At 36.1% G+C, this 22,881-nt stretch overlaps 1 protein-coding gene across 2 annotated transcripts in view; it reads right to left on the bottom strand.

Moving 5' to 3' along the window:
* LOC128237392 (synaptotagmin-7-like) overlaps positions 1–22,881 on the bottom strand; it is a 226,040-nt gene that overhangs the window by 199,064 nt on the left and 4,095 nt on the right. Inside the window, exon 1 of one of the 2 annotated variants that reach the window (XM_052952893.1) lies at positions 14,793–14,870. The exons of the other annotated variant lie outside the window; for it this stretch is intronic. The gene's annotated coding sequence lies outside the window, so the exon portion shown is untranslated. Of the gene's footprint in view, positions 1–14,792; positions 14,871–22,881 lie in introns of those variants that run through there. 2 annotated transcript variants of the gene reach the window in all.

Consider the following 22,881-nt stretch of genomic DNA (forward strand, 5'->3'; position numbering starts at 1 on the left):
ACTCTTATATTCTTCAAGATATGCCCCGGACAAAACTTTAAGCATGAAAATTAACAAAGGGCAATAACTCTAAACATATAGATGCAAGAGTTACTGTTATTGTGCACTGCACTTTCCCTCAATCAGATATACCTAAGGAATAAGTTTCAGGTTGATACCTCCTATAGTTTACGAGATATGCCACGGACAAAACGTAAGCAAGAAAATTAACAAAGAGCAATAACTTTAAAACTAAGAAAGCAAGAGTTACTGTTATTATGCACTGCATTTGCCCTCCATGAGATCTATCTACATATGAAGTTTCAAGTTGATAACTCTTATATTCTACAAGACATGCCCCGGACAAAACTTTAAGCATGAAAATTAACAAAGGGCAATAACTCTAAACATATAGATGCAAGAGTTACGGTTTTTGTGCACTGCACTTGCCCTCAATTAGATCTATCTACATATGAAATTTCAAGTTGATACCACTAATAGTTTAGGAGATATACCCCGGACAAGCGAAAATGGGACGCGGACGCCGCCACCGACGCCGCCGACAAAAGTAACCCCTATATGTCGTCTTTTCAGGCGACACAATAAACTGTCATGACCATTATACAACCTGCATAACTAATTATAAACTGTTACATTCATTATATGATCTGCATAACCATTTCTAAACTGTCATGACCATTATAAGACCTGCATAACTAATTATAAACTGTCATGACCATTATAAGACCTGAATAATTAATTATAAACTGTCATGACCATTATAAGACCTGCATAACTAATTATAAACTGTCATGACCATTATAAGACCTGCATAACTAATTATAAACTGTCATGACCATTATAAGACCTGCATAACTAATTATAACCATTTCTAAAATGTCATGACCATTATAAGACCTGCATAACTAATTATATACTGTCATGCCCATTATACAACCTGCATAACTAATTATAAACTGTTACATTCATTATATGACCTGCACAACCATTTCTAAACTGTCATGACCATAATAAGACCTGATTAACCATTTCAAAACTGCAATGCCAATTATATGACCTGCATAAACATTTATAAACTGTCATGACCATTATACGACCTGCATATCTAATTATGAACTGTTACACCCATTATACGACCTGCATAACTATTTATAAACTGACATGACCATTATATGACCTGTATAACTAATTATAAATTGACATGACCATTATATGACCGGTATAACTAATTATAAACTGCCATGCCCATAATAAGACCCGCATAACCATTTCTAAACTGTCATGACCATATAAAGACCTGTATAACTAATTATAAATTTTGATGCCCATTGTACGACCTACATAACGATTTTTTAACTGTCATGACCATTATATTACCTGTATAACTAATTCTAAACTGTCTTGTCCATTATAAGACCTGCATAACCTTTTTTAAACTGGCATGACCATTATGACCTGTATAACTAATTCTAAACTGTCTTGTCCATTATAAGACCTACATAACCATTTTTAAACTGGCATGACCATTATGACCTGTATAACAAATTCTAAACTGTCATGCCCAATATACGACTTGCATAACTATTTCTAAACTGCAATGACCATTATATGACCTATCTAACTATTTCTAAACTGTAATGTCCATTTTATATCACACTGTAAATATCCTATTAGATGCACCAGGTGCCTGTCTTTTTAAGAACCCTGCACGCTTAATAATAACCATTTCACCCATTCAACAAACTTATTAAAATCCATTAGATTTGAAAATCAGTCATATCATAGATATCGATACAATTACCCCTCACCTAAAAAAGAATGTGGAGTTGAAAGCCTGTGACTGACCAATCAGTATCTTCAACAGCATAGAAGTATACATCCCCTCATACAGAACTTTCGGGGAAAAAAAATACGGATCTTACGGCAAGAAAGAGAAATGTTTAACTCTGCAACTCAATGTGATTTTGTTTTAATCAATTTGAATACTATGTAATGGTTGTTTATTTTTGCTCTACTAAACCATTTATTCGGCATATGAAGGACGTTTAGTGAACACAAAATAAATTATAACTCACAAAGTGTGATCAGAAATGCCTCTGTTATAGCAGCGTGCATACGCAAGCTTTGAAATAACACACATAATAAAACCAAATAACAAGCAAATTCGTTGAATTGATATCCCCCGCCTGATTGGGCTAAGTCAAGGAATGGAAATCAATTGTTGATGAAATATATATATATATGAGTTTGAGTTTGATTGCAACTGTTTGAAATAAAAAAAATATTGTATATAATGTAACATTTAGAATTGACCAAGAAACCTGGTTTATGACTCCATGTTACCCAGTTCCAAACTAATCTAAGATTTCATCAAGGCAAACATTCTGATCAAGTTTCATGATGATTGGTCCAGATATATGCAAAAAATATAGCCTCTAGTGTCCACAAGGTTTTTTTAAGATTTGACTCAGTGACCTCATTTTTGACCCCCCATGACCTACTAGTTTCAAACTATTCCATGATTTCATGGAGGCATTCTGATTAAGTTTCATGGAAAATAGAGCAGATGTATTGCCTAAAGAGTGTTCCAAAGATTTCTGTAAGATATGACCTAGTGACCTAGTTTTTGACCCATTAACCCACTTTTAAAACGCAGTCGAATTTCAAGCTAAGAGAATATTCTGACCATGTTTGAATTTAATCAGACCAATCACCACAATTTCGGACAAGATTTTTAAAGAATTGACCTAGTGACCTAATTTCATATAACATGTGACCCAGTTTAAAACATGTCCAAGAGTTCATCAAGGGAAATATTCTGATCAAGTTTCATGAATATAAGACCATACATATTGCCTCTAATGTGTTTCAAAGGTTTTTTCTAAAATTTGACCTAGTGACCTAATTTTTGACCCCATATGCTCTGCTTTTACAAGCGGTCCATATTTCATCAAGGGGTACATCATGACCAAGTTTGAACATAATCTGACCAATCATTTCCATTCCGGACAAAAAAATTCTAAGATTTGACCTTGTGACCTAATTTTCAATCATATGTGACCCAGTTTTAAATAAGTCCAAGATTTCATCAAGGAAAACATTCTGATTAAGTTTTATAAATATTTGACCATGTATAATGCCTCTAGTATGTTCCAAAGATTTATCTAAGATTTGACCTACTGACCTAGTTTTTGACCCCATGTGACCCACTTTTTTAAGTGGTCCATATTTCATCAATGTTTACATCATGACCAATTTTGAACATAACTTGACCAATCATTACCATGATATGGTTCCGGACAAGATTTTTCTAAGATTTGTCCTAGTGACCTTATTTTTGATCATATGTGACCCAGTTTTATTTACAGCCAAGAGTTCATCAAGGAAAACATTCTGATTAAGTTTCATGAATATTTGACCATGTATAATGCCTCTAGTATGTTCCAAAGATTTTTCTAAGATTTGACCTACTGACCTAGTTTTTGACCCCATGTGACCTACTTTTTAAGTGGTCCATATTTCTTTAAGGGGTTCATCATGACCAATATTGACCATAACTTGACCAATCATTACCATGATATGGTTCCGGACAAGATTTTTCTAAGATTTGACCTAGTGACCTAATTTTTGATCATATGTGACCAAGTTTTATTTACAACCAAGAGTTCATCAAGAAAAACATTCTGATAAAGTTTCATGAATATTTGACCATGTATAATGCCTCTAGTATGTTCCAAAGATTTGACCTAGTGACCTAGTTTTTCACCCCATGTGACCCACTATTAAAAGTGGTCGAGATATGATCAAGGGGAACATTCTGACCAAGTTTGAACATTTTCTGATCAATGCCTACCAAGATATGGGATATGGTACTGGACGGACGGACAGACGGCCGGAATGACGGACGGACAACACAAAACAATATCCCCCTCCCGAAATCTTCGATTCGGCGGGGGATAATAACAAATCTTCGATTCAGCAGGGGATAATAACTTAATGGAAACTGGTTGATAGATTCCGTCAGAATAAGAATAAAACAGGCGAAGTAAAATGTTTTCACAGCAATAGGAAATAAAGTGGAATCATATTCTCATAAAACTTGCATAATGAACCCATATTATGGCCAGAAATTTAATTAAAATAATTGGAACTCTTTTTTTTATCAATATTTGATGGCAGCATTATTTTCTGTCAACAATCTGTGGTTGTTTTAAATGGAACATTTAGTTTTGAAGCAATACTGATCCATTAAGAGAATCTCTTGCAGACATTTTGGTCTGATTTATAGACAGCACTGTCAATTATTCCTTTAAAGAAGACCTTAAATGAGCTTAATTCTCCTTCATTAAGCATTCATCATCTTGTAAATTAGCCTTTCTTGCTGCATGTTCACCGACAGTTTCATATAATTATATTTATTTTATGACGATTTTCCAAAAATTTCATATTCAATTATTTTTACTCATCCGTAATTATCCGTAATTTATCTAGTCAAAACAAAAAGGCTTTAATGTTGGATCAAAACGTGTCCTAAAAACATCATCATAAACATTTCCTTAAAGATCAGATGGTTTTGAAAAAATTCTGATGGCCTCCTCTTCACAACTAATTGAATTCATCTCTGATGCTGCGGCCATTTGACAAGTTTCCTATATTTTGCTTCAAAAGCATGAAGGGAAGTTAACTTAATTTTGTTAGCCATGGGAAAATGATCCTGATTGTTATGCTTGCATGACAAAGTACACATTGCCATGATAGTATTGCTGTTAGCAGTAGATATCTAAACTGTCAAGAAGCACATGTCACACAGCAATATTGTGCTGCACATACATCTGAAATATACCTTAACGGTAAAAGGAATTATATTGAATATTTAACAAAAATTTAACAAAGTGACAGGGGATATATAAAACAATCAAATACATCTAATTTTAAACACATACTGTAAAATCTTGTAAACATTTTGATCTTCAAAATATAATTTATAGTTTTATCATTATACCACTTACATTGGCAAAGCTGCTGCAAATATCCTTTTTTTCATTAACTCCACATCAAAGCATAGAATGTCTCATATATTTACTAAACCAAATATAAAACACTTCCTTTGGGTCCAGCATACAGTCCTGTTGCCTTTCAAAGCCTTTTTATGAGTTATGAACATGGTATTTATATAATGAATGATTAACTGTTAACAGAGCTTTCCCCTGAGTTATAAACTACTACTCTAGCAATCATACTCTGTATCAAATTATATGTCATTTGCAAAAACAAATCTACTATTCCACTGCATGTGTTCACTGGTCATTATTCAGGTCTATACTTTCACATTTTCAATTGTATATCAACAGCAGTGTTTACTAGTTTACCAAGTTTAGAAGTAGTTTTTGAATATATGTATACAGTGTTGTTGTTTTTACTAAAAATGGGTCTAAATTTGGCCTAATTCACAATCCAAAAGATTTTCTTGTGGGTTTTTTTTCCAAAAAAATGAAAAAATTCACAATCCTAAAATAAAGGCAGGAGCTTAAATATTAAAACAACCAAAGCCTGTCACAAACATGTAGCAGGGTTTTTTTTTTTTTAATGCTTAATATGTATATGTACAAATTTAAGCATTTTGTGGCTATTTTCACGATGTCCAAGGGCCCTTGGCCAATTCACAAAAAGGGCATAAAAACATTCATATTACGCAACACTCAGTGGGGTTTTCCTGCTTTAGAAAAGTCCAGTAAACAGGCTCGTTCCTAATCACCTACAGACCATTTCCAATAGCTCAAAAAATGGGGTTTTCCCAACCTGTGCTTGAATTCCAGTTGATCAGCGCCATTATCAAACTTATTTGCAATTTTAGAAGATATCAATGCGGGAGAATCCGAATAATGAAATCAAAGTTTTTCATTGGTCACTGTACATGCAATAAAAACATTAACTATTTTCCAGACAGGGAACCTCAAAACAGACTGACGTAACACTGATTGTAATGATCTGTGAACAAATTGTTTCTGAATTTATCGCTCAATTGCTCAAAGAAATTAGGTTTGAAAAAACGATTTGAATAACAAAAGAAATCTGCAACTGGTAACTGTACTCAGTTCAAGCTGGGCCTCACCTTGGCAGCCTGGGATTCCAGTTACCCCCTCGTGGCCAGCAAAATCATTAAGTCTCGAAAATGATATGCATTATCTGATGACCAAAATTAAAGCAAACTTGATCTGATTAAAAGGGTGAATTACTATTAGAACATGAAACATATTATGACCAAGAACAAATGTAAGGGCTACATGGGTATTGGAACATGGAATAATTCATTGCCTAGAAACAATGTAAAAGACGAATGACTATATGAACATGGAACATCTGATGGCCTAGAAACAATGTAGAGGATGAATGGCTGTCTGTACAAGGGACATCTTATGGCCTAGAAACAATGTAGAGGATGAATGGCTGTCTGTACATGGAGCATCTTATGGCCTAGAAACAATGTAGAGGATGAATGGCTGTCTGTACATGGAGCATCTTATGGCCTAGAAACAATGTAGAAAATGAATGGTTGTCTGTACAAGGGAAATCTGATGGCCTAGAAACAATGTAAAGAATAAATGGCTGTTGTTCATGGATCATCTTATGGCATAGAAACAATGTAAAGAATGAATGGCTGTTGTTCATGGATCATCTGATGGCTTAGAAACAATGAAGATGATGAATGGCTGTCTGTAAATGGACCATCTGATGGCCAAGAAACAATGTATAATTATGATGAATCACTATTTAAGCACTGATCACATCTTCATTGCTTTCATGCTCTGTAAGTGCAGTAGGACACACAACAATTTCCACGGAGAGCACATTAATTTTTGATCATGGCATTACATATGGCCAAAAACAATGTAAAGGCTGAATAACAATTACAACATGAAACATCTTATGGAAACATATTTTAGGTCTGAACTGGTAACCCATGATTATTTCATGCAGACATTTATCAATATATGAAGTCCAGGGATAGTTTAGATATTTCAAGAAGCCTGTAACCCACATTTTACTAATACGGTCTCGGATAATAGGGACCCTGAAGGGTTATAATGTGACTTGCATGTAATCTGCAACCATGCAATCAACAGTTTGGTTCTCTAGAAAGCTTTCATTATTTGAATGAAAATTATCAAAACGCCCTGTCATTTCAGGAATTAGGACAAATAGTCACCATCATTCTGATATGTAATGGACATTTCTTGATCAGAATGTCCATTGAAGTAGTGATGACCACATTTATCCAGGGACACATGCATATGAAACAAAAGTACACTTATCTGATGGAACTATCCATAAAATAATTCAAATGTGATTGATTCCTGCAAATAAACAAATGCATGCCAAAGACAAATGTGTTCTCCCCTAGAATAGGGCTTCTGTTTAATGCCTGTATCAACATTAGGACAAGGCTCCAAGGAGTCAAGAGTACAACAAGAACATGACTTTGTATTCACAGTGTTACAATGATTCCAATCTATGATGATTTCTTAGAGGTTGTAAATGATCAAATGTCTTATAATAGGCTCACAAGTGATGTCTTGAACAAAATTATAGTATATGAGTATAAATTAGTATCATATATTGTCCAAAATGTTCATGGATATTGGTATATTTTTTAATTATATAACATTACCATAGTACTGTTTTCTTCATTTATTGAAGGAACAAGAATTGAATAATATCTTGTAAAACAGATTAATATTAAATCATTATCAGACAACGTCAAAACTGTCAGTCCAATGGTCATGACCAGTAAACTAAAATGGACTGTGTCCAACTAAAATTGCAAGGGGTCTGTCGAAACCTCACGGACAGTTTTTACTTTCAGATGTTATGAATTAATGAACACAATATATTATCAAACACCACTTAAAAGTGAGAATACCTGATTTTTTAAAAAAAGAAACTTAATATTTTCTCATAAATAATTTTTTGTTTATTATCCCCGATATCATATTCAGTAGAGTGTAGATGTTGGAAAGGGTACCATAGTACCTATAATTTAGAAAGGCTAAAAAAATAATGTTAACATTTGCCAAAAACATTGGCAGGTTTTAAATGACATTTAAAATGTTCCAAACTCAATTTTATCTTTCGGAACATGCTATGCAGTCAATAAGGAAACGGTACTATAACCGTCTGATAAATACACACTGCAGATAAAATCAAAATTTTATTATGAGTCAGCTCATGGCTGTGAAAAAAAAAAATGTTAAAATTTTATTCGGACCAACAAAAACTCTTTGGAACTGTCAAAATTTCAGAGGCTCTCAGATCGAATGACTAAAACTTTTTTTAAACCTTAATTGCGATGTCTGCATTATGTATCCATTTGTGACAGTTCATGGCGGAGTTGCAACTTTAGAGGAAACATTGTTTCTGATGTTGCACTATAAATGATACTTTACCACACAAAAAGAAGTTGGGTTTCGATGCTTCTGCATTTGATTGGAGTGTGTACTGACAACATATCACAAAAATTCTAAAGTCATTTTGCAGAACACCTGCATTTGACTTTTTGGAGAAATGTGGCAATTTTTAGCACTGAAGATCACCAAGGCCAGAGCTTTTATATCTTTAGATTTACAGGAACGCTGTAACTCAATAGTGCAAAACCCAAATAAAAATAAAATATTTTTTTACGCCATCATTTCATCTAAGAAGAAATTAAAATTAGTGTTATATTACCCATAGATATGAATCAACTGGTTGGTGTACCAACTGTCATTTATAATCTGTTTTTCACTACGATACAAAAAAATCTCCCGTAATTCTAAAGCTCTGGCCCAATCATTGATCAAATAGAGTAGCAATTGTAAAAACCTATTTTTTATATTTTCTCCGTTATTCAAACAAAATAACCAATGCACTCTTTGCACATGTAGAAAAACAAGAAATAAGGTTAATTACACTTACTCAACAACCATTAATAATCTTTCGTCAGTGTGCATAACATTAGAAAGTTTTTTTAACTCAAGTCTTGATGCTGTACACAGGTAATGAAAGTCAATTCATTTTAATACAAATTAGTGCTTGGTTCATAGCAAAACTTCTGTTCTGAAACTGCTACTACTGTTTGCAAAATGAGTGTAGCATTTCAAATATTTGATGCATTGAATGATCATGGCTTGAAATCTGCTAAAATATGTTAATTGAATTTAAATTAATTTTCTAGTACAACATCAATAGCCTATAAATTGACTTTTCACAGCAAAGAATCAAAGCGCTGATAGCGCTGCATGATACTTAAAATGATATATACATTATTTACATAAAAAATGGATTCTCAGCCGGGAGGAATGATAACAAGATAATATGCAACGGCTGGTGAATTATTGAAACAGCATAGAAACAAACTCCACCTCCTTCCGCCCCGTAAAGGTGTGGGGTTTAATAATAGAAAATGTAAATACAAAAAAGAGTGAATGCTTGTGCTATTCCAACCAAGAAAATGAAATATATACTAATCAAACTTTACTCATTAGCAAGAGTTTGCCTATGTTTGCCTTATTATTCACAGAACAAGTTCGAAAATACAACAGATTCAAGAGAAATAGTTTCTTAATTGAAATGATCAAAATTAAAATAATTGATTTCAAACAATTGTAGATGAAACACCTATAAAAGTTATTAAATCTGTGATATTTTCTCATATTTACACCAAACCAGCAAAAAATAAAACTCAATTCATTTCAATGAAATGCCAATTTTCAAAAATAAATACACAGTCATCCGTCTATACATACACTATAAAAAGTATATAAAATAAAGTTAACATTAAGTCTTGAAAAATCTTTAATTTCAAAACTTTTTTTCCTTCATTGTCTATATGGTCAGCAACTCTCTTCTATTTCTATCGTCAGCTAACTCGTCAGCACTTTAGTACGTGCCTGTCAAAATGGCATGGGTTTGTTATTCCCACGTGGGCTATCACGTGCTGTTTTAAGCGGGGAAACTGTGCGATCATTGAGATCAATGAGATCATTGTGTCACGTGATGGAATGATGCGCTTTGAGTGGATAGTAATATTTTGTTTACGTTTCGATGTTCATTCATTTTTGGGTGCAGGGATACTACTTTAATAATATCTTTATTTAAGTTCAACAAATTAAATTATTAAAATAGATATTGCGTTATATTGCTTCTTGGTTTGGAAACATAGCTTGCAATTTATATAGTCCGCAATTTCTCAAACTACATTTTTGGTGGCAAAGAGGCAGACGACATTTGTTACTATTGAAAGGCATTTTATGTTGTGAGTGTCGAGTTTGTGGCAACACTGAACAGGGTTGAAAACAACACTGTTAAAAAATGGCTGCAGTCATCAGCAATTTAGCATATACTTGCACCTTTCACCATGAACTTACTACTAAGGGGTGTGTTCAAACCCTCACAATTCATCCATACATGTACGATTTGCAATAGCTTTACATCAATCATCCAATTATATGGTAGATTTAAATTACACACGAATATCTTTGAAGTACTAAAATTACTTTCCTATAATAACAGTTCATACTCAATGACTCTTCGTTGATTTTATTAACTAACGGACAAATACACTTTGTAATGTTCATTTTTAAACAGTAGTATAAATATTGAATAAGTTATTGAGGAATTATGAAATCAGCATTGTCAATGGGCTGCAGTTCCTACAGGGCTTGTAATCAATGTTGCATCATTTTACTATTTGTTTATAAAACTTCATAGTATTTTTGTATTTATGATGAATGGACTACCTTTATATCAATTAAAACATGGGGGTTTTATGCCGGTACAAATAAAACGCTTTATTTAGGCTATTGAAATTCTCGTAAAAAATTAAGAGTTCTATTATTTCTGATGTTACGTATCAGTGTGTGTATACCACCTGATAAATTGCCTCATAAATGCTACGTCGGAAGGCAACAACGGTAATAAAACGAAGGCGGGGCTCTTTAAACGGCATAGACTGCCCTTTGTTTCATTTAAAATGGTATCATAAAAGAAAAGTTATCTTTGATTTAAGTCTTCATTTTAAGCAAAATATTGCCTTTCGACGTAGCATATATGACGTAATTTATCACGTGGGTAAACACACTGCGTATGTCTAATAAAATAGCACAACGTTGTTTGTACTTGAGGATAAGATGGGAAATACCAGAATGTTTGTAATTTTGGGCTTCAACTATTGGATTCTTAGTTGAGATAAACACTAAAGTCCTTCGAGACATCAATGGCAACCTTGCCAACAAATTCAATAGGAAACATGATATTAACATCTTAACATATTTGTGTAAAAAACACAAGCACAAAAACGGTTTTGTTCCAAGAATTTCAGGCACTAAATCCTTACAATAAACAACAAAAAACAAGAACATGATGAACATTACTAAGGAATATCAGGCACTTTCCAACATTAATGAATATATCAGGCACTTCCAAACATTAATGAAAAATATCCGGCACTTCCCAACATTAATGAAGAATATCAGGCACTTCCCAACATAAACAAAGAATATCAGGCATTTCCCAATAACAACAATATCAGGCATATCCCAACATTAATGAAGAATATCGGGCACTTCTTAACATAAACAAAGAATATCAGGCATTTCCCAATAACAAGAATATCAGGCATATCCCAACATTAATGAAGAATATTGGGCACTTCTTAACATTAATAAAAAATATTTGGCACTTCGCAACATAAAAAAGAATATCAGGCACTTCCCAACATAAATGAAGAATATCAGGCGCTTCCCAACATTAATGAAGAATATCAGGCACTTCCCAACAATAAAGAAGAAAATCCTGCACTTCCAAACTTTAATGAAAATATCAGGCACTTACCAAGGTAAATGAAGAATATCGGGCACTTCCCAACATTAATGAAGAACATAAGGCATTTACAAACAATAAAGTCAGGCACTTCCCAACAATAATGAAGAATATCAGGCACTTCCCAACAATAATGAAGAATATCAGGCACTTCCCAACAATAATGAAGAATAACAGGCACTTCCCAACAATAATGAAGAATATCAGGCACTTAATTCCCAACAATAATGAAGAATATCAGGCGCTTCCCAACAATAATGAAGAATATCAGGCACTTCCCAACAATAATGAAGAAAATCAGGCACTTCCCAACAATAATGAAGAATATCAGGCACTTCCCAACAATAATGAAGAATATCAGGCACTTCCCAACAATAATGAAGAATAACAGGCACTTCCCAACAATAATGAAGAATATCAGGCACTTCCCAACAATAATGAAGAAAATCAGGCACTTCCCAACAATAATGAAGAATATCAGGCACTTCCCAACAATAATGAAGAATATCAGGCACTTCCCAACAATAATGAAGAATATCAGGCACTTAATTCCCAACAATAATGAAGAATATCAGGCACTTAATTCCCAACAATAATGAAGAATATCAGGCACTTCCCAACAATAATGAAGAATATCAGGCACTTCCCAACAATAATGAAGAATATCAGGCACTTCCCAACAATAATGAAGAATATCAGGCACTTCCCAACAATAATGAAGAATATCAGGCACTTCCCAACAATAATGAAGAAAATCAGGCACTTCCCAACAATAATGAAGAATATCAGGCACTTCCCAACAATAATGAAGAATATCAGGCACTTCCCAACATAAGGCTTAAAAAGTGTTTGTTTAGGGTAACATCCCCAAATCTACTAGGTAGGGTAGGTTGGGATTTTTTTGCTTTCAAAAACAAGGTATGTCAAGAAGGCCTTTTTTCGTGCAAATGAGACTCTCTTGCAAAATCACTTCCATATGTATTGCTGCTGTTTAGATATGGAGCTTTATTCTGTCAATTTTTTTTTTTTTCTCATTTATTTTCTACATCGAATGTTGACATAAAAGGCAAACAAAAATTATATTTTGTAAACATTTCAATGCTTAATACATTTTACAAAAAATTAAACAAACACATACACACCAACACAAACACACGCACGCACACACGCACGCACGCAAGCACACTCGCACTCATACATACACACCCACGCCCACACAAAAGAAACTCATGCACGCACATTTACACACCTTCAGAGTGATGTCTCTTTTTTCATGAAGATTATTTTTTGTATTTTTATAAAAGGTTCTTTTTGGTTAATATTGATGTGGCTACTCATGTCGTTTTTCAGATTAAACATATAAGATATCAAGAACTCTCCATTTTTGTTTGTGGGTCTCATATTTGTCATGATTAAATGCTATTTGTTCTTCTATTTTTATTCTTAGCTTCAGGTACATCAAGTATGCATCAATATTCTACTGTTACATTTTGCTGAGTGTATGTAAAATTTCATTAATATAATTAGGAAGTTACAAACATTTGTGTCTGTCAAATATTGATGTCAGACAGTTGTGCATGCACGCATTTTGTTCTAAAGATATTGATGATAGATATTGTGAATTAAAAAGATTTGGTACTGTAGTGGCCTAAATTGTTACATTTTGATTTGTTGTTTATATATTGAAAATGTTTTATGGCTTAAACCTTTACTAACAGTTTAAGAAAAATGCATAAAACTTCAATTTTTTAACTTAAGTTATATAGATAACGATCTAACTTTTTGTCAGCAGTCTTATATAACTGGTTTCCATGCATTTTTGAAAAAAAATGGCTTGTTCCAAGAAGAAAAATAAAACAGTTGTCAAAACGTTCCATCTGTGAGAGAGCAGCTTTAATGCAGAATATCAGGCACATTTGACACAAACTTCAAATACAATGCTTCAAACAAAGTAGAAATTGGTTCCTTAAGATTAATTATAACTCGGGTAAATATTATATAAAATGGAAAATTGTTTGTTTCAGTTAAAGATCGTAATATATTTCACTGAGTGAGCACAAGAACCTATATTTAACAATTGGCATAGCCACCATTGAAATATTTACTTTTGGTGATCATGAGGTGAAATATATTCCAATCTTACGCTGAAACTAACAATTTCTCTTTTTATTATATATAATATGCCTAAAAAGGATCTTAAATGACCATTTTTTTGAGTATTTTATTAAAGCACGCAAAATTGTATGCGAAATTAATGTCATTTCCAAAATGACATCATTGAATTTGTGTCCCAGCCCTGTGTGCGCTTACGTTTGATTCAGTATTTAGAGTGCAGGGCTTAAATTTCAAAACAGAAAAAATACCAAAATGATATTTCACTGTTTGAAATTATATATCATTTTAATTACACTGATAACTCTTTATAAACCACCAGAAAGCATATAAAGAAGCTTTTTGGGATATAAATTTAAAAATCATAAAAAAAATGACTGAAACATATTATGTAACATTGAAATAAGAACTTAAAACAAAATAATTAAAGTGTTACTTGTATTTATTATCAATAAAACAAACATAAATTTTGAGTTATAAACCTTTAACCACTTACTTAATTATGTATTTAAGGAAAATAACAATTACTGATAACATGATTGCAACCGTGTATTTAATAGCTAAAAACGCACAAATATTAAATGAGTATTGTGGTACTGCTTATTTGGAAGTAAGAGTGCATCTTTAAACATAATACACATTTCAAAATTGTACATTTTACAAAATGACAATACTGTATTTATAATCAATTAACAAAATTGAAAACAGAAGAAATAATACCATATCAAATTAATCTATACTATTAAAAGGTTATAGCAAACATGGTAATTGAGAAAATGTCATGTGTGAAGATGAAACCAAATAATTCACTACAATTTTATTACCTTTGCCGACTTTGGAGCAATAAAATAATCCAATATAAAAACCTGTTAACTCTTCAATATTGTATGAGGCTGACCAGTGGTAATTCTGGATGTCTATGGCACAAACTGGCTCCAAACACTGAAAAACTGTTTTCCAATATCACCATGTCACCCTCATGATCATTTATCACATCTTGTTCCCCTTTCCAACACTTTCACAATGTCCACAACCCACTGACAATATATAACATTTCACTGAATAAAAATATGCCTCTTACAGTTAACCTGGAACTGTTTGAAGCAAAATAGATTCAACAAGCGAATCTGGGTATGGAAGCGTAGAAAAGCAAATAAATATTTAAAACATTTCCAAGTTATCACTGTCATCGCAATGGTTCCATTTATTTGTCCCGCAATGTCACGAATCTACAGAATCAATGAATTGTTCATCAAGGCATTAGAGTTTTAAAGAACAAAGCTTTATACAATACAAATGATTAGGAAATGATGTCTTCTTTCACTTTGTTGCTCTATCACAATAGGAAGGCTAAAACTATCCACTTATGCTGAGGCCAAATTATATGAAAAACAGTTCCTGGGATGGATATTTAGTAGTTTAGAAACATTTTTTCTATTCAGGACCTTTCAAATGCATTTTAATAGAATGTGCAGACAAATCTTTAACTTTAATACTTTAATCAGCCTCAAAGAATAACAGATAACAACATTATCATACCATGTATAGATCAATTTCAATACAATGTTAGAAACAAACATATTTAGTATACTATAATAATTATCTTGGCCTTAAATATGAGCTCTAATAAAAACATAACCCATGGAATGACTTACTGACTAGATCAGGGAAAACATCAGGGAAAACACCAGCCTGTTAACCATGAAGACCAGCAGGCCTATTACAGGATTAACTTCTGAACATAGACAGTGATCATCATTATTGTTATGAAAGTTGGCAACATTTGATCTCATACAAGGTACTAGAATGTTTTAAAACACCAAAACCAAGAACAAGCAACTCGGTTTGCGCTGACGAGACCAGTTTTGGTCAGGCTATACTTGTAACGTGGAGAACTGTATATCATGTGCGATGTATTTCTTCAATGTCATCAGTTGTGTATAGCTAGGTGCTAGGATTGTAGTTGTTGATGGTGGCAGGTACTCTTTAATGAGACGTCTGGGGCAGTATTCAATGTCATTCTTATCCTTATCCTTAGATATATGACTCAGTGATATAATTCAGTCTATTGGCCAGTTACCTTTACTGTCCAATCAAAACACTCATATTCTACTCTTTATTTTAAGTTAGATCTAAGTTGGTTAGTGAATGTGGATTGCCCTTCAACTGAACTCAAACACTGTCAAACATATTTTTCAGTTCTAAACAATGAATACAAGCACACAAGTGCAGTGCGATAATTTAAACCCTAGAAGAGAGCACTGAAAGCTATTTTTCTCAATTGAACAAGGAACATAGCTCTGTACCGCTCTTGGCTTTTTGTATATACCACAAGATGGTGAGAAGCTGCATCACAAAGTGATGATGAACTAGGAGCAATTAAATGCCAACCTCTATTTCACTTGCTGTTAATTTCATCGGGACTAATTCTATCACTTGCAATTTGGGGTTTCCTATGAAACTGATGGATGAGAATTGATGAGACGTATGATCGCTTGCTCTTTGATAGAGAGCAAATACAATAAAATTCTGTCAGCCAGTCAGCCAAGTTGTAAGGATTCATCTTCCCTCTCCCAGACAAGGCTTCACATGTTCTGGCAAATACCATGGGTCTTCATTAACCTTTAGGAATCTTGGTAATATAACAAAATCTGAGTGATTGGTGAATGCTAAAAGATTTACTGTGATTTACCATAGTCTCATAAAGTAGGAATATAGTGTATATGCGCATTTCTTTCAAATTAAACTTGGTATCCTTCATTTATAAGAACCATTGTTTTCGACAAGAGTGCATCTTTAACAAATCTAATATAAAACCTGGTATTCTATACAGCTACACTTTGACACTTGCACAGTTTAGCTTTCTACAGTATAAAAGTTTAAAAAAAATGATCAAGTACTGTTGCAAAATCAATCCTTTGCAAACCTCTTTAGTGTTAATAGGTCTAAAATAGTGTATCGCTAAAAATGTAACTTATTAAAAAAAAATTATGAACAAAACACAGCATAAGAATTTGAATTCATGTTTAATCATGGTTGTTAAGTTTATAACCATGAAATTGTGCTTGCTACTCTTTTTAATACCACTATAAAGTTTAAAATTTATATAAAGTTGTGATTTTGATCACATAATGATCTTGACTGATAATTACCAAAAAATTATGATTTAACACTATCTTTCAGTGCCTACTATCTATTGAGTATAACAGTAGAGGGTCTGACTGTGGTACAAGGGGATGTGGGTCTATCAATTGAGTATTACAGCAGAGTGTCTGACTGTGGTACAAGGGGATGTGGGTCAATCTATTGAGTATCAGGGTAGAGGGTCTGACTGTGGTACAAGGGGATGTGGGTCTATCTATTGAGTATAACAGTAGAGTGTCTGACTGTGGTACAAGGGGATGTGGGTCTATCTATTGAGTATAACAGTAGAGTGTCTGTGGTACAAGGGGATGTGGGTCTATCTATTGAGTATCATGTTAGAGTGTCTGACTGTGGTACAAGGGGATGTGGGTCAATCTATTGAGTATAACAGTAGAGTGTCTGACTGTGGTACAAGGGGATATGGGTCTATCTATTGAGTATAACAGTAGAGTGTCTGTGGTACAAGGGGATGTGGGTCTATCCATTGAGTATCATGTTAGAGTGTCTGACTGTGGTACAAGGGGATGTGGGTCAATCTATTGAGTATAACAGTAGAGTGTCTGACTGTGGTACAAGGGGATATGGGTCTATCTATTGAGTATCATGGTAGAGTGTCTTACTGTGGTAAAAGGGGATGTGGGTCCATCAATTAAGTATCACGGTAGAGTGTCTGACTGTCGTACAAGGGGATGTGGGTCCATCTATTGCGTATTACGGTAGAGAGTCTGATTGTCGTACAAGGGGATGTGGGTCAATCTATTGAGTATTACGGTAGAGTGTCTGACTGTAGTACAAAGGGATGTGGGTCCATCTATTGAGTATTACGGTAGAGAGTCTGATTGTCGTACATGGGGATGTGGGTCAATCTATTGCGTATTACGGTAGAGAGTCTGATTGTCGTACATGGGGATGTGGGTCAATCTATTGCGTATTACGGTAGAGAGTCTGATTGTCGTACATGGGGATGTGGGTCAATCTATTGCGTATTACGGTAGAGTGTCTGACTGTCGTACAAGGGGATGTGGGTCCATCTATTGCGTATTACGGTAGAGTGTCTGATTGTCGTACAAGGGGATGTGGGTCCATCTATTGAGTATTACGGTAGAGTGTCTGATTGTCGTACAAGGGGATGTGGGTCCATCTATTGAGTATTACGGTAGAGAGTCTGATTGTCGTACAAGGGGATGTGGGTCCATCTATTGAGTATTACGGTAGAGTGTCTGATTGTCGTACAAGGGGATGTGGGTCCATCTATTGAGTATTACGGTAGAGAGTCTGATTGTCGTACAAGGGGATGTGGGTCCATCTATTGCGTATTACGGTAGAGAGTCTGATTGTCGTACAAGGGGATGTGGGTCCATCTATTGAGTATTACGGTAGAGTGTCTGATTGTCGTACAAGGGGATGTGGGTCCATCTATTGCGTATTACGGTAGAGAGTCTGATTGTCGTACAAGGGGTTGTGGGTCAATCTATTGAGTATTACGGTAGAGAGTCTGATTGTCGTACAAGGGGATGTGGGTCCATCTATTGCGTATTACGGTAGAGAGTCTGATTGTCGTACAAGGGGTTGTGGGTCAATCTATTGAGTATTACGGTAGAGTGTCTGATTGTCGTACAAGGGGATGTGGGTCCATCTATTGCGTATTACGGTAGAGAGTCTGATTGTCGTACAAGGGGATGTGGGTCAATCTATTGAGTATTACGGTAGAGAGTCTGATTGTCGTACAAGGGGATGTGGGTCCATCTATTGCGTATTACGGTAGAGAGTCTGATTGTCGTACAAGGGGATGTGGGTCAATCTATTGAGTATTACGGTAGAGTGTCTGACTGTAGTACAAAGGGATGTGGGTCAATCTATTGCGTATTACGGTAGAGTGTCTGATTGTCGTACAAGGGGATGTGGGTCAATCTATTGAGTATTACGGTAGAGTGTCTGACTGTAGTACAAAGGGATGTGGGTCCATCTATTGCGTATTACGGTAGAGAGTCTGATTGTCGTACAAGGGGATGTGGGTCAATCTATTGAGTATTACGGTAGAGTGTCTGATTGTCGTACAAGGGGATGTGGGTCCATCTGTTGTGTATTACGTTAGAGAGTCTGATTGTCGTACAAGGGGATGTGGGTCCATCTATTGAGTATTACGGTAGAGTGTCTGACTGTTGTTCAAGGGGATGTGGGTCCATCTATTGCGTATTACGGTAGGGTGTCTGACTGTCGTACAAGGGGATGTGGTTCCATCTGTTGTGTATTACGTTTGAGAGTCTCATTGTCGTACAAGGGGTTGTGGGTCCATCTATTGAGTATTACAGTAAAGTATCTGACTGTGGTACAAGGGGATGTGGGTCCATCTATTGAGTATTACAGTAGAGTATCTGACTGTGGTACAAGGGGTGTGGGTCCATCTATTGAGTATTACGGTAGAGAGTCTGACTGTCGTACAAGGGGTTGTGGGTCCATCTATTGAGTATTACAGTAGAGTATCTGACTGTGGTACAAGGGGATGTGGGTCCATCTATTGAGTATTACGGTAGAGTGTCTGACTGTGGTACAAGTTGCGGGTCTATCTATTGAGTACAGAGGGGGAGTGTCTGACTGCGGTACAAGGGGATGTGGGTCTATTGAGTATCACTGTCGAGTGTCTGACTGTGGTGCAAGGGGATGTGGGTCTATCTATTGAGTATTACAGAAGAGTGTCTGACTGAGGTACAAGGGGATGTGGGTCCATCTATTGAGTATTACGGTAGAGTGTCTGACTGTGGTACAAGGGGTTGTGGGTCCATCTATTGAGTATTACAGTAGAGTGTCTGACTGAGGTACAAGGGGATGTGGGTCCATCTATTGAGTATTACGGTAGACTGTCTGACTGTGGTACAAGGGGATGTGGGTCCATCTATTGAGTATTATGGTAGAGTGTCTGACTGTGGTACAAGGGGATATGGGTCTATTAAGTATCATGGTAAAGTGTCTGACTGTCGTACAAGGGGATGTGGGTCCATCTATTGAGTACAGTGGGGGAGTGTCTGACTGTGGTACAAGGGGATATGGGTCTATTAAGTATCATGGTAAAGTGTCTGACTGTCGTACAAGGGGATGTGGGTCTATCTATTGAGTACAGTGGGGGAGTGTCTGACTGCGGTACAAGGGGATGTGGGTCTACCAATTGAGTATTACAGTAGAGTATCTGACTGTGGTACAAGGGGTGTGGGTCCATCTATTGAGTATTACGGTAGAGAGTCTGATTGTCGTACAAGGGGTTGTGGGTCAATCTATTGAGTATTACAGTAGAGTGTCTGACTGTGGTACAAGGGGATGTGGGTCCATCTATTGAGTATAAATGTCGAGTGTCTGACTGTGGTACAAGGGGATGTGGGTCCATCTATTGAGTATAACCGTCGAGTGTCTGACTGTGGTACAAGGGGATGTGGGTCAATCTATTGAGTATAACCGTCGACTGTCTGACTGTGGTACAAGGGGATGTGGGTCCATCTATTTAGTATGACAGTAGAGTGTCTGACTGTGGTACAAGGGGATGTTGGTCAATCTATTTAGTATGACAGTAGAGTGTCTGACTGTGGTACAAGGGGATGTGGGTCCATCTATTGAGTATAAATGTCGAGTGTCTGACTGTGGTACAAGGGGATGTGGGTCTATCTATTTAGTATGACAGTAGAGTGTCTGACTGTGGTACAAGGGGATGTGGGTCCATCTATTTAGTATGACAGTAGAGTGTCTGACTGTGGTACAAGGGGATGTGGGTCCATCTATTTAGTATGACAGTAGAGTGTCTGACTGTGGTACAAGGGGATGTGGGTCAATCTATTTAGTATGACAGTAGAGTGTCTGACTGTGGTACAAGGGGATGTTGGTCAATCTATTTAGTATGACAGTAGAGTGTCTGACTGTGGTACAAGGGGATGTGGGTTCATCTATTTAGTATGACAGTAGAGTGACTGACTGTGGTACAAGGGGATGTGGGTCCATCTATTTAGTATGACAGTAGAGTGTCTGACTGTGGTACAAGGGGATGTGGGTCTATCTATTGAGTATAACCTTCGAGTGTTTAACTGTGGTACAAGGGGATGTGGGTCCATCCATTGAATATCACGGTAGAGTGTCTGACTGTGGTACAAGGAGATGTGGGTCTATCTGTTGAGTGTCACTGTAGAGTGTCTGACTGTGGTACAAGAGGATGTGGGTCCATCTATTGAGTATCACAGTAGAGTGTCTGACTGTGGTTCAAGGTGATGTGGGTATATCTGTTGAGTGTCACTGTAGAGTGTCTGACTGTGATACAAGGGGATGTGGGTCTATCTGTTGAGTGTCACTGTAGAGTGTCTGACTGTGGTACAAGGGGATGTGGGTCTATCTATTTAGTATGACAGTAGAGTGTCTGACTGTGGTACAAGGGGATGTGGGTCCATCTATTTAGTATGACAGTAGAGGGTCTGACTGTGGTACAAGGGGATGTGGGTCCATCTATTTAGTATGACAGTAGAGTGACTGACTGTGGTACAAGGGGATGTGGGTCTATCTATTGAGTATCATGGTCGAGTGTCTGACTGTGGTACAAGGGGATGTGGGTCCATCTATTTAGTATGACAGTAGAGTGACTGACTGTGGTACAAGGGGATGTGGGTCTATCTATTGAGTATAACCTTCGAGTGTTTGACTGTGGTACAAGGGGATGTGGGTCCATCCATTGAATATCACGGTAGAGTGTCTGACTGTGGTACAAGGGGATGTGGGTCTATCTGTTGAGTGTCACTGTAGAGTGTCTGACTGTGGTACAAGGGGATGTGGGTCCATCTATTGAGTATCACAGTAGAGTGTCTGACTGTGGTTCAAGGTGATGTGGGTATATCTGTTGAGTGTCACTGTAGAGTGTCTGACTGTGATACAAGGGGATGTGGGTCTATCTGTTGAGTGTCACTGTAGAGTGTCTGACTGTGGTACAAGGGGATGTGGGTCAATCTATTTAGTATGACAGTAGAGTGTCTGACTGTGGTACAAGGGGATGTGGGTCCATCTATTTAGTATGACAGTAGAGTGTCTGACTGTGGTACAAGGGGATGTGGGTCCATCTATTTAGTATGACAGTAGAGTGACTGACTGTGGTACAAGGGGATGTGGGTCTATCTATTGAGTATCATGGTCGAGTGTCTGACTGTGGTACAAGGGGATGTGGGTCCATCTATTTAGTATGACAGTAGAGTGACTGACTGTGGTACAAGGGGATGTGGGTCCATCTATTTAGTATGACAGTAGAATGACTGACTGTGGTACAAGGGGATGTGGGTCCATCTATTTAGTATGACAGTAGAGTGTCTGACTGTGGTACAAGGGGATGTGGGTCTGTCTATTGAGTATAACCGTCGAGTGTCTGACTGTGGTTCAAGGTGATGTGGGTCTATCTGTTGAGTGTCACTGTAGAGTGTCTGACTGTGGTACAAGGGGATGTGGGTCTATCTGTTGAGTGTCACTGTAGAGTGTCTGACTGTGGTACAAGGGGATGTGGGTCTATCTATTGAGTATCACAGTAGAGTGTCTGACAGTGGTTCAAGGTGATGTGGGTCTATCTATTGAGTATTACGGTAGAGTGTCTGACTGTGGTTCAAGGTGTTGTGGGTCTATCTATTGAGTATCACGGTAGAGTGTCTGACTGTGGTTCAAGGTGATGTGGGTCTATCTATTGAGTATCACTGTAGAGTGTCTGACTGTGGTGCAAGGGGATGTGGGTCCATCTATTGAGTTTAACAGTAGAGTGAC

Source organism: Mya arenaria, chromosome 6 (genome assembly GCF_026914265.1).
Source record: "Mya arenaria isolate MELC-2E11 chromosome 6, ASM2691426v1".
Lineage (NCBI taxonomy): Eukaryota > Metazoa > Mollusca > Bivalvia > Myida > Myidae > Mya > Mya arenaria.